This window comes from Cnephaeus nilssonii, assembly GCF_951640355.1.
Source record: "Cnephaeus nilssonii genome assembly, chromosome: 16".
In the NCBI taxonomy this organism is placed as follows: Eukaryota; Metazoa; Chordata; class Mammalia; order Chiroptera; family Vespertilionidae; genus Cnephaeus; species Cnephaeus nilssonii.
Window position 1 is genome coordinate 13,432,626 of NC_137087.1, and position 13,096 is coordinate 13,445,721.

The window sequence follows — 13,096 nt, forward strand, 5'->3', positions numbered from 1 at the left end:
GAGGAAAACTAGACGTCAGGGAAATCAGTCAGAGACAAATCGATTCCCTTTAGAGGTGAGAAAAAGCAGATGCTGCGGCTGCTGGTGGCCTGTTAGGCTCCCAGCCACATCCCTCCCCAGCCAGAGCCGCCCTCCCCCACTCCTCTGGCTGCCAACGTCTCCCCCCACCGCCTTTGTTAGGGGCCCTGCTGGGCCTGCTGCCTGGGCTGCCGCTTCCTTGCTTCCTTCCCCTGCAGGCCAGGAGCACTTATGGAGCCACGCTGGGCATGCGTGCTGTGGTGCATGCATGTGTGCGCGCGCATGTGTGTTTGTGTGTGCATGCGTGTGTGTGAGGGAGATTGGGGGTACAGACCTAGCTGTGGGTCTCACCCAATGGCAGAATCTTCCTAGCTCTTCAGAGACAGTGACCACTGACTCGGCCGAGGAGACCCAGAAACCAGAGGCAGCGCTGGACCAGAACGCGGTCCTACCAAGGGCAGACCTTGTCCAGTCCCCCGCCCTCCTGCTCCTCCCCACAGGGGCTCCTTGAGCAAAGTGCCATTTCTTCCCTCCATAATTCGTGCAAGAGTTGCTGTCCTTGGGCTGCGCTGGTCACACCTCCTTCCCTGGGCACACCAGGCCCCAGGCCCAGCAGCATTGCTCCTTCCAGGCGCCTCGTGAGGAGGGTTTGTCCCCAGATCCCGCTCTCTGCCAAGCGGGCCCCAATCAGGGCGGCCCAGATCAGCTGCAGACTCTAGTGGAGGCCAAAGATCAGCCTCAGCCTCAGCCTCACAATGGGGTGTCCGGGGCCTCTGGGCCTGGGAGCCCTGCCTCAGCTGTGCGCAGAGCTGCTGCTGTGGGTGGGGCCTGACACCCGCCTCAGTCTCGCTGTCACCTTGGCTGGCTCACCCCCACTCCAGGACCTCCTCTCTGCCACCCCCTTTTCCATTGGGTCTCAACACCCAAAAACAAATCAGGAAAGCCTGTCAGAGCAGTGCTGTTTTCTGAGCTTGCCCTGGGTCCGGAGCCGGCCTCTGCAGCATCTGCTCAGGAGTGCTACTGAGCATGCTCTGGCCAGGTCCTGGGTTTGGAAATGGACAGGATGACCTGGGCCTGCTTCAGGAGCCTCATGATTAGGAAGACATACCTTGACTCTGGAGGGGACAGAGAAGTACAGGGTAGGAAGAGAGGGAGGGAAGGGTCCCACATTAAACCCACTTCCTTCTGACCCTGACCTTGACCCTGACCCTGACTTCCTGGGCTCCCCCTGCTCCCCTGGGGCCTGTGGATTCCCAGTTTTAGTTCAAGCTGGTTCCTCTGCCATAGTGCCCCTGGCCCCCGCCCCTCAATCTTCCGCTTGCCCACCTGGCTGCTCTGCCAGCGAGCATTCCCAGGCCACTGCCTCTCCTCCATGCCCGAGCCCGGGCTAGGCCGGCGCTCTGCAAGGCTCCAGCCTCCTTCCTTCAGGACAGCGGGCTCTGTCCGCACGGACGCTCTGCTATGTGAGTGGGAAGTAAGAAGCTGAGGCCGGAGCTGCTCCTTGGAGCAGAGTGGGAGGAGTGGCTGTTCTAGGGGGGTTTCTGACACAGGCTCCCCTCCTAAACCTTCCCCTTTGCCCACGAAGACCCCCGAGACCCTGCTCTCCACTTCCCACTCTCAGGCGTGTCCTGAGCCCTGTCTGCTTGCCTGAGCCGCTGTGGCCACCCCAGCCACGCTCTGGGACCTGGAACCTGCACTGTGCTTTCCCAGGCCTGGCTGTGGATCCAGACATGGTCATTAGACCTCCCTAGGCCTTGTTTCCTCGCCTGAAAGGGGGTGAGGACCCAGTTCTTGCTCAGAGGGATCTCAGAGTCATGGCAGGTACGACTGTGCTTTTGGTACTGATGGTCGGAGGGGTGGCTCAGAGAACCCTTCCCACACCCCACCTCCATCCTAGATGCCCAGTGGCCAGCCAGATGGGCGAGGCCAACGATTGATCTACAAACACTGATTGAGCCAATTTTGGGCCAAGTCTTGTGGGCAGACAGTGCCTAACCCATGAGATGTGTCCAAAAAAAATAACTGCTGAGAGAGGAGTGCGTGGTGTTGGGAGTGCGGATGGTGCTGGCATGTTCCCAGCCTCCAGGCGCTGGTAGTCGCCCTGGGACACGCTGGGTGGGACAGGGGAGTGGGTTCTGACTCCAGCTCTGCCTCTGACCGCTCCTGGCCTTCCTGTTTGTCCCTCAGTCACATTGGGAGCTCTGTGACCTTGAGCACCATTTCCTGCCGGGATATTAATACCAGCACTAATAATAACAGTGGCCGTCGAGGCAGGAGCAAGCCTACTAATATTAGCTGCACCTGTTGAGGGCAGAGCACGCGCCAGGCCCTCTGCATGTGTCTTGAGGCAGTCCTCATGAGCCCTCCCCTGCTCTGGCAGCTGGACTCAGCATCTCTGTGCTGACAACGTGGGGACAGATGCTCTGTACTAGCCCAGGGTCCCAGAGCTAGGACAGAAGTCAAGGCTATTTTGTTGGGGCTCTGAGGGTGACAAGGAACAGAAATATTCAGCTGACCTCATATAAGGGAGGGCTGAGTGAGAAGGGAAAGGTCCTGGGCTCCTGGGGGGCAGCCAACTCCTTGGCCTGCAGGCAGAGCTAGACTGCCGTCCGCAGCCCAGGGAGATGCCCGTGCAGAACCAGGGGCTGCAGTGCAGGCACTGCCCGCAGTGGGCCTCCTCCGCCCGCCCCGGCTTCTCTGTCCCATGCTACTCCGTGTGACCCTCTCCCTCTGCACACCTGCTCTGGGCTGCAGTCCCTCCTCCTCATACATGTGGCTGCCTTTCCCAACTCTCCCCGGTCTCTGTCCAGGTCTCCCTCCTCCCAGGTCTTGCCCCTGGCTGCCTACCCAACTCACTTCTTATTTCCCAATTCAAGGGCAGCCCCGGTCACCTCCCCCACAGGTCCCTGCCCCTTCTGCTTCTGGATTGGACTGTCTGCTGGTTAGCCCCACCTCTTGTGCAGTCACCTGCGGTGGATGGGGCACTTTCTCTGCACCCAAGAGTTCTCCAATGTGGCCTCAGGGACCCTGTCACACTCCTAAAATTACTGGAGACCTGAAAGAGCTTTTGTTCATGTACCACATTAGAAATTAGAAATGACAAGTCATAAAATATTTATTCTTGAAGAAGAAGAGTAAACCATTACATGTTGATATAATATATTTTTCATGTGAAATAACTGTTTTCTAAGATAAAAATACTTCGGAGCGCCATCACTTTCCATTTTTGCAAGTCTCTTCAGTGGTTTACTTAAGAGAAGACAGCTGGGTTGTCCTTCCTGCTTCTGCATTTACCTGTTGGAGCCTCTGGAAAATCCGTTCACTTGCAGAGGAGAGAGCGTGTTAGGCAAACAGCACTGCGCCTCACAGAGCCTCTGGAAGAGCTGGTCTTAGATGGCCCGGGTGTGGCCTGAGCCGGGCTCCGGGGTGTGCTGTGCCCTCTGAGACCTGACGAGTTGCCTAGGAAGGGCAGCCACCTGAGGCAGGATGTGGGGTCCAGGAGTGCAGCTCAGCTCCGTGGGGACTGGAGAGAAAGTGGGGCTGTGAGCTGCTTCCTGGAGGACTCCAGGGAAGGATGCACACCGAGGGCGGATCTGGAGAGGCAGAGCGGCGAGAGTTTCCCCAGGCCGTGGGAAGGGACTGTGCACACTTCAGCGTAGGCCGGAGAGGCGGGGCCAAGGCTGGCCGAGACATTTCGGGTCCCAAGCCCTGAGAAGGTCCTGGTGCTCACTCCCACCCTGCAGAGAAACATGGAACAAGATTTATCTTGCCTGCCGACACTAGGCTTCCTTGTATGTTGAAGTTGAAACAGCTCCTTCTAGTTTCTGGATTGCAAAACACGGGACAAGTGAGCAGAAACTGAACTTGCCTCATTTTTCGGTGTCATGTAGAGTGAGTGCCTGATGCGTGGGCTTGCTCTGCCTCTGGGGTCATGTGCAGGCCCTCGGGGAGAGTGATGAGAGGGTGGGTGGCGATGGGGACTGAGAGGACCTGCTGGCACTCCTGGAGCATCAGGGGACTCGGGGCACCCACGGCCTGGCCTGGATTGCCCTCCCTGGGGTGGGGTGGTGGAAGCCGGGGCCTGGCCTGGAATCCTCAAATCTGAGGTGGGGTGGGCTCAGACTCCATGGCCTCTGGTCCTCCACTTCCGTGTGGAGTGGTGGACCTTGGAGGGCAGAGGGGGGACCTCTCCTAAAGGAATGCCCCCCACCCAGCTGATCGTCAGAGGATGGGAGGGCTCGGTCAGGGGCAGAGCTGTCAGGGCTGAGTGATGGCTCAGGGACCCTATGAGTGTCTGAACCCCAGCTCTGCCACCTATTCTGAGCCTCAGTCTCCTCATCGGTAAAGCAGGGAGGAGGACATCATCTCACACTGCTGTCTGAAGGTGCCGTGCGAAGGCGAAGGTGAGGGGGACATGGAAGGGATAGAGCTCTGTACAGACCATGGGCCAGCTGAGGCATGAACTCCATCCCACTTCTGTTCAGGGCTATAGATCAGAGCTGGGCTCACAGGGATTGCTCAATGAATATCCGTGGAACTAAAGAATTAATAAATGAGCACATCAGTGGCTCAGGTACTGCCAGGTCCTCCTCCAGGCAAGGCCTCATCCAGCCACCTCAGGCAGGAAATCAAGACGCAGCGAGGGGAAGGGACTTGGTCAGGGCCCTTCATGCAGCAAGTTAGTGCCTGTGCTGAATCCTGAACGGAAGCTCTGCTCCATCAGCCAGGGAACCACAGAAAGGAAGGGCGTCTGGGGGCGGGGCTGGAGCTTCTTCCATTGCATGTGCATGCATGCATGTGTGCATGTGCATGTGCATGCATGCATGCATATGTGTGCATGTCTTGGAGTGCCAGGAGGCTAGACTCTCTTCTTTCCAGGGGTTTCCCCTCCTGCCTGAAGGCTTGTCAGGGTGGCTGGTCTGCCTGGCTCCTGCACACCTTTCCTATTCATTTGGAATTTTGTGCAGCCCGAACTCCTTGCCAGGAGGTGCTGTCTTTGAACCTAATAAGACCATCTCAGTGTCTGAGAGCCCAGGCTGGCTGCTCTCAGTATGGGAGTGAGACGGGAGGAGATTTGAAGAGATGGGAAGTGGAGGTGGTGTCATATGACCCTTTGCCTCCCAGGGCTGGGAGGGGCCCCTTCCTTCTCCCACTGCTAACATCCCCGAGCCCAGCTTATCCAGTTTGGCCATGGGCCTGTTTCCTACTGGGGGCTGTTCTGCTTCTCTCCAGACCTTCCCACATGCGCAGCGGCAGCCGCACAGGCAGCTGCAGGAAAGCAAACCGAGGCCCCACCCAGGCCCTCAGTGTCTACATCTCTGGACGTGGACTCAGGAATCGGTGTTTTACGAGTTCTCTTCTGATGCTTATAAAAGTTAAGAAATCACTGCCTTACACCCTTTCTCCACAAAAATATGACATCCAGTAGGGCTGGAACTAAAAGGGGGTGAGTGTTTCCTGGTTAGACTTAGAAACTTGTTTAAACTAGTCCGTTGTCCGTCCATCCATCCATCCATCCGTGCTTTATTCGATAGACATTTACTTGCACTTAGAAGTTGAAATGGGAAAGCTGCTCCCTGCTCCCAGCTTGCCAGGAGGCTTTGCTGTGTGGCTGGGGAGGTGGCCTCGTGCCCTCTCTAATTCAGCAGGCGTCCCAGTGGGTCTGCAAGACAGTCACTTGCTTTCATCTGAGTGTGCCTCTGGTCACTAAGCCTAAAGCAGCACCTAATGCAGAGTCCAAGAGGGAAGGGAGAGGAAACAACATTTATTTGGCACCTACTGTATGTTGGACATTTTCACAGGTGCTGTGGCATCTCACCCTCCAGCTTCCCTTCACACTGGGTAGTATTATTTTCAATTTTCCAGCTGGGGAAACTGAGACTCAAAGAAGTGGAGGGACTTGACCAAGGCTGTGGAATCTAAACTCGAACCCAGTTTCTCTTGACCCCCGAGGTCACCCTTTTTTTCTGTTCCTCGTTGCCTTACTCTTGATGGACCTGGGGACTGGTACCTAGAAGTGGAAGGGCAGGCTGATCTGGGATGTGCTTCTAACCACCTCACTGTCCAAAGGTTAGCAGGCTGCCTGTGAGGTGGTGAGCTCCCTCTCACTGGAGCTGTGCAAGTAGAGACGGGGAAATACTGTGGCCATGGTGGTGTGTGTGTGTGTCTGCATGTGTGCGTGTGCATGTGTGTGTGTAGGCAGTGTTGAGACATTGAGAGCCTTCTGCCCTCCAAGGTGGGCCTGCTTGGGCCTGCTCCGAGGTCAGTGTCCCATGGATGGAGGCTCTACAGCCAGCTGCTCATTATCTGTGGCTCCTCTGAGGGGACCCCCCAGCTCCCAAACAGGAAACCTGTCCAGAAAGCTGTAATTAGAGCTGGGAGCCACAGGCCCTGGAGGTGCCTCCGCAGCTTCAAGTGCAGACACGCTGCTCCGGTTAAGTCCCCGGGAGGGAACCCGGTGAGTCAGGTCCGCAGATCCTCTGCCTTCATGTGGCACCGCCCCACCCCTTTCTCCCTGGAGGGAAACCGGCAGTCACTGGGAGCTTACTGGATGTCTGGTCTCACCTATGTTCTCGCTTCCATTCCTCCCCAGGACCCTGGGAGGCAAGAAGCATCACCACTGTGCAGGTGAGGAGCCCGAGGCCCTGGGATGTCCCATGACCCACTCCAGGCCATCCCTCGGCAGCAGCGGTGAGATGTGCAGCCCTGCCTTTGTGAGTGCCTGGCCTAACATCCTGCTCATTCGAGGGGAGGATGTTTGAGTCACAGGTGGGGTGCAGGAGGCCAGGAGCACAGGGAGAGGAGGCCTAGGTGGGCCTGGCTGGGTCCTGGTTCTGCCCTGACTGACCACGCCTTTCTTTAGCCTCTGAGAATCCGCCATGGAGGGATGGGTCCCTGCTGTGCTCTCCTACCAGGCTGCTGCCCCAACCGTGGCAACTGTGCTGGTTTAAAACATGTCACAGATTCTTTAATACCCCTCCCATGGAAAGACAGGGTCTATGTCCCGCCCTCTTGAATCTGGACAGATCTGTGACTGCTTCACCCCACACAGAATGACAGAAGTGGTGCTCAGTAGGTAAAATCAATGCAACTTCCATTTTGTTAACACTTGTTCTTAGAGCCCTCAGCCACCCAGTAAGAAGTAAGAAAAATCACTAGCCTGAGGCTGCCATGTTGAGAGGAAGCCCAAGCCACATGCAGAGGCCATGTCTAGGTGCTCTGGTCAACAGTCCCAGCTGAGCCCAGCCACCCAGCCTCCCCAACTGTTTGAGGTTTCCCAGCCGAGGCCTGAGACGCCATGGAGCAGATACAGCCGATTCCTGCTGTGCTCGCTCGGAACCGCTGACCCACAGAATCTGGGAGTAAAGTTTTGTGGTGATTTGTTGCGTAGCAATAGATAATGAGGACAGCTATGCCAGCTGGGGCCCACCAGGGTCACCTCAGGGGGCCCACCCAGACCGTCCTTCCCTCCCAGCCCCTAGGAGGCTGGCTGCGGCAGGGCAAAACACTGCTCCAAGCAGAGAGTACTGAGACCTGGGGGCTCTGCATCTCCTGGTTCTGTCGCTCAGCACCCTTCTCAGAGCTGAGGCACCCGAATCGGGCCCTCTTGTGCATGATTAAGAGTCCTGATCCCTGCACCACCTCTTGTAAACCGTGAGACCCTTGGCAAGTTACGAAAGTCCCGCCTCATTTACAGTTTTGCTTTCCGCCGTTTCTGTTGCTTATGGTCAACGAGGATCCAAAAGATTAAATGAAAGATTCCAGAAATAAACAATTTGTAAGTTTTAAATTGTGTGCCATTCTGAGTAGCATGATGAAATTTCATGCTGTCCTGCTCTGTCCCGCCTGGGACATGAATCATTCCTTTAGGCTGCGCATCCACGCTGGGTACGTCACCCACCTCTGAGTCACAGCGCAGCTGTCTCAGTTATCAGATCGACTATCGTCGTATCTCATGGCATGTGTTCAAGTAACTCTTATTTTACTTAGTGATGATCCCAAAGCTATTCATGTAACTTTTATTATAGTATATTATATATATATATATAACTTCTATTTTATTAGTAGTCCCCTGTTGTTAATCTCTTACAATGCCTAATTTATAAAGTTAACTTGATTAGGTGTGTATGTGTAGGAAAAACATACTATGTGTAGGGTTTGGTACTGTCCGTGGTTTCAGGCATCCGCTGGGGGTCTTGGAAGGTATCCCCCGCGGATAAGGGGGACTGATGCGCTTTCCTCAGTTGTTCAGTCTGCGAGATGCAGATGCTGAGGGCTGTTGTCAGAGCAGTGCCTCACCCACAGTGAGTGCTCTAATGAGTGTGGCCCTTTATTATTATCATCCCTCACGTCGCCCTCTTACTGGCCCCGTGTGCCATCTCCGTGTGCACAGGACTGTACAGTCTACAGGGTGCTCTCCCGTTCTCCCAGGAACACTGTGGGAGGGGTTGGTATCACTGCCATGGAACAGATGAGGAAACTGCAGCTCTGGGACCTGGCCCCGGTCTGAGATGTGGTCTCCTTCTCCTGTTCTCACAGAGCCTCTGCGAGAGTTTTCCTCCGTGTCCCCCTAAAGACCCTGCTGACTCGCCTTGTCTCCTTCTTACTTCTGCTCGCTCTACCCCTGGACTGGAGTCGTCACCATGTGGCTTTGAAGGACTCCCTTCCCATTTCTGGGTCTCGGTTCCCCCTCTGTAAGATGAGAGAGTTGGGCTGGCTGATATCAGAGGGCCCTTTCGGCTCTAGAACAACCAAGCTGGTTTTCATATCTGGGGGCGGCTTGCCCACAGCACTGCCTGCTGCTGCTCTGTTGGCTGAGTCTGTCCTGGCTGTGAACAACCCAAGAGAGCCCCGCATCCCTGAGTCTGGGCAGCAGGGCCAAGCCCTGAGAAGGAGGGAAGGGGCACCACCAGGGAAGGACCCAGAGAGGCTGCTGGGGGCTGGGCCATTTGCTCCCAGCTCTGCCATACTTGCGGTTTTGCCTGAGCTTGATCCTCTCAGTGTGGCCTGGTGATGGGCCCAACCCAACCAGGCCTGGCCTCTTGGGGGCCCTTCCAAGGCCGTTCCCAGTGGCAGCTCTGGGCAATGATGGGTTCTTCAGCCTCCTGACTGCTGGTGGTCTAGCCACTTCTCCTGCCAGGTCTTTCCCTGACAGCTTTTTTTCCTTACAGGCCCACCTCAGGTCTCACTTCCTCCAGGCAGCCTTCCTGGATGTGCAGTATCCGGCCTTTCCTCGGCCCTCCAATAATGCTCGGGGTTTCCCTTAGGACCCTTGTTCCATTGTGTCAGTAATTGACTGTTTGCTTACAGGTTGCCTCCAAGAACCTAAGCCCTAGGAGCCCAGGGTCCATGTCTGCCCAGCTCAGCACTGCTTCTCCAATGCCCCCTACAATGCTGGCACGAACCAGGTGCTCAGGAAGTACAGGTTGCATGAGTGAATTTTAGAAAAATAAACTATTGACAAATGCTGTTAGTAGTAATAGCAATAATACTCCGTAATGTCTTACCAGAGGGAAAGGGGGTGGGGAGGTAGGAGAGGGTAAAGGGGGCATGAATGGTGATGGGGAGACTTGACTTGGGGTGGTGAACACACAATACAATACAATACAATACAATACAATACACAGATGATGTGTTACAGAATTGAAACTTATATAATTTTATTAACCAATGTTACCCCAATAAATTAAAAAATAAAATAAGGTGTCTTAGCCTCATGTGCCTGTGCTTTAAGCCAGGCCGGGAGAGGGTGACTTCCCTAGCATGTTGTGTTGGTCCCTGGAGGGCTGCCTTTATTGAATGGCTGTTTGTATGATGTTACTCCCCAGAAAACATCTCCATGAGACTGGTCTTTGTGTCTATTCTGAGAATTTTGTAATAAAAGGCTGCCAGGAAAAATCCTTCCTTGACAGCCAGAGGCAGTTATGATTTTCCTAAACATCAGGCCATATATACACCAGGTATATGTAACTTCATGGACATCAGTAACTGATACGGTTTCCCCTTTTGCACTTGTTACTAGGAAGTTCAGATTTAAAATTTTATCCCTTGAAATATGTTTAGGACTTTGTAGTCTTCATTTTTGAACTAGTCAGGTTTCCGGTTTATTTAATGTCTTTTCCTCGGTTTTGCTTTTTACCTTCCTATCAATTTCTAATGAATGTTTCGTTGCTGTACTTTAGCTATCCTTGCAAATCCCTTGGAACAGGCAGGATACAACTAAGTCACACATACACTGTACCTTTGCGCGCACTATTCCTCAGCTGATCTGGGGTTCAATTGCACAAATACCGGCTGAAGCGTGCCGGCGCTGGGTCTGCTCGGGACCACACAGGCCCATCTCCCTCCAGGTTCTGGCCACGCAGATCCTTGGCAGCCGGGACTATGCCTGGGTGGCCATTCCCTGACAAGAATGGGTCTTGTCACAGCCTCCTTCCTGAGCGGTTGGCTCCCCGCCCTGCACTGGCTTCCTGACCACCCTCCTCTCTGTGGTTCCTGATCTCGCTTCTGTGTCGATGCTGAGTACCGTTCCTGAGAAACTGGCCTGGCTCCCTGCTCAGCTGAGACTTGTCCCTTGGATGCAGTCCGATTCCATTTGGCATAGGCAACCACACTTGGTCACCCAGGCTGCCCTTGTGCTGGACAGCTTGACAGCGTGAGTCAGGATTAGGGGCCGGGAGCTCATAACAAGGTCAGTGTGACGTTGTGCCATTGTTTCATCTCCGGAGAAGAGCACTTACCCCTGGCAGTAGCAATGGAGGGTAATAGCAGCCCATCTGACAAATGGGGAAACAGGCCCGGAAGGATGTGATTTGCCCAAGGTCACCTAGGAAGTCAAAGGACCAGGGGGTTTTTGCCTTCAGCCTGGGGTTGGGTCCACCTCACCACACCTCCTCCCACCCTAGCGGTGGGGCCTGACACTCCAGGGGAGACTGGGGTGAGGGGTTTCTCCTGTCACTCACTCCCTGGCAAGGACAGCCTTCGAGGGCACAGTCCTCTGAGAACCACGTCTCCTTCCTTTCCCCTGCAGAGCGGCCTGGTTTCAGGAGATTCAGTCCGCACGCTCGGATGCTCTGCTGGGTGCAGAGGCGGGAGGGGAGGCTGAGGAGGTGTCTGGGATGAGGGAGGCCTACGCAGAATTCCGAGCCCGCCCTCTGATCAAGCGAGGCTGCCACACGTTTCCCCTAGGCCGCACCCTTTCTGCTTCCTACAGGGCTGAGGGGTCCAATGCTGGTCACTCTTGCTGTGGTGGGAGCCGGGCAATTGCAAGCGCCTCCTGGACATCAAGGCAGCTGGTGGGGCCCTCCCTCTCTGAGTGACCTCCTTTGACTCTGGGGCCTGAGTTTGCCATTCGTTAAATGGGACCCCGAGTCCTTGCCACCTCCCTCTCAGTGGTGTTGTGAAGACCAGAACCTATTTGTTCTAGAATGTTTCCCTGCCTCACATGCGAATGCTGTGCTGGAAGGATTCCCCGGGGGACTCCGTGTACCTGCTCATGCGGACTTGCTGCCGAAGGCAACGCAACGCCTCCAAACACAAGAGCCGTCGGTGCGTCAGCGTGCAGGCGCCGACGGTGGCGTGTGAACGGGAGCTCGCCGAGGTGCCCGGTTTCTACTCGGTACCAGAGCTTTAGTCCTGCGAGGAGAATTTGTTGAGGTTTTGTTAGTTCCACAAATATTTGTTGAGTGCCTGCTCCGGGCCCAGCCCCGCGCTCAGAGTTGGAGCTGGCGGGTGGGGACCATTAGGAGGCGAGAGAGAGCAGCAGCCTCGAAGTCAGCAGACGGACTCTGCATCCCGCTCTGGTCCTCACTGCCTCAGTGGTCTTGGGCCAGTCACCTCCCCTCTATGTGAAGTGGGAGTGATGCTAGAACCTTCCTCGTGGTGCTGTTGTGAGGATTAAATGAGGAAGTGCATTGTCGTTATTAATAGTGACTGAAATACTGAGTGTGATGTTGTTTTGTTAGGAATGCCATTGAGAGCAGATCTTTCTAGATTTCTGGGGAGACCGACTGGGTGCTTCATCAACGAACATTTACTTGTCGGCTCTGGGCTGGGAGTCCAGGTCAGGGAGCTGGTGTCTGGGGAGGGCTCGCTTCCTGGTTTGCAGGTGGCTGCCTTTTTGCTGCGTCCTCACTTGGCACGGAGACCATCTCTCTCCTGTCTCTTCTTATAAGGGAACTAATCCTATTATGAGGGTTTCATGACCTGGTTAACTTCCCAAGACCCTGCCTCCAAACAGCATTGCATTGGGGATTAGGGCCCACATATGGATTTAAGGGGACAAAACATGCAGCCCATAGCTGCGGGTTAACTGTTGGAAGGTGTCGTTGCATGTGTGGTGGGGAGGGAATTCCAGGTGAGGGACAGGGCAAGGGTGTGCATGTGTCTGGTGTGTGTAGGGCAGAGTGACCAGGCCAGTCCCCCAGGCACCCTGCCACTCCCCTTCCTTCCCCTGCTGCTCAGAGTGCGCTGAGCTTCCACTGGCCAAGGAGTTTGTGCTGGGTGCCCTGGGGATAGGGCAGCTCCGGCGGGAAGTCAGGGCGTGACCAGCTAGAGGGTTGCTGGTTCTCGGGCAGTGTGGACAGGGCCGGGCAGGGTGGGGAAGACAGGCAGGAGATGCGAAGGCTGTTTAGGCAGCTGAGGCACTAGTGCGGATTATTAGTAGACTCACCTTCATGTCAGAGTAGGGTTTCACAGTCTGCCTCACTGGACGGAGCTCATCAGGCCCTAACACCCTGGCCTAGACATTCCATCTGTGCTGCGGGGTCTTCTCCATCCCCCTCAAAGCCACGCTCCACTGGCTCAGCCTGCTCTGTACTCTGGAAGGGTGGCCCCTATGCACTGAAGCAAACATTTTGCGTAACTAACTACTGAAGATACTGTGGCCTGAAGCGCCCACCTTTCGTTATGCCTATGGATACTGTAGGCCAGGCATTTGGAAAAAGCACAGCAGGGGCAGCTCGCCTCTGCCCCATGGTGTCTGGGACCTGGGGTCGGAAACCTCGAAGGCTGAGGGTAGGACGCTTTGAGGGCTCACTCACTCAGAGGCGTGACAGTCGATGCTGACCTACGGGCTGGG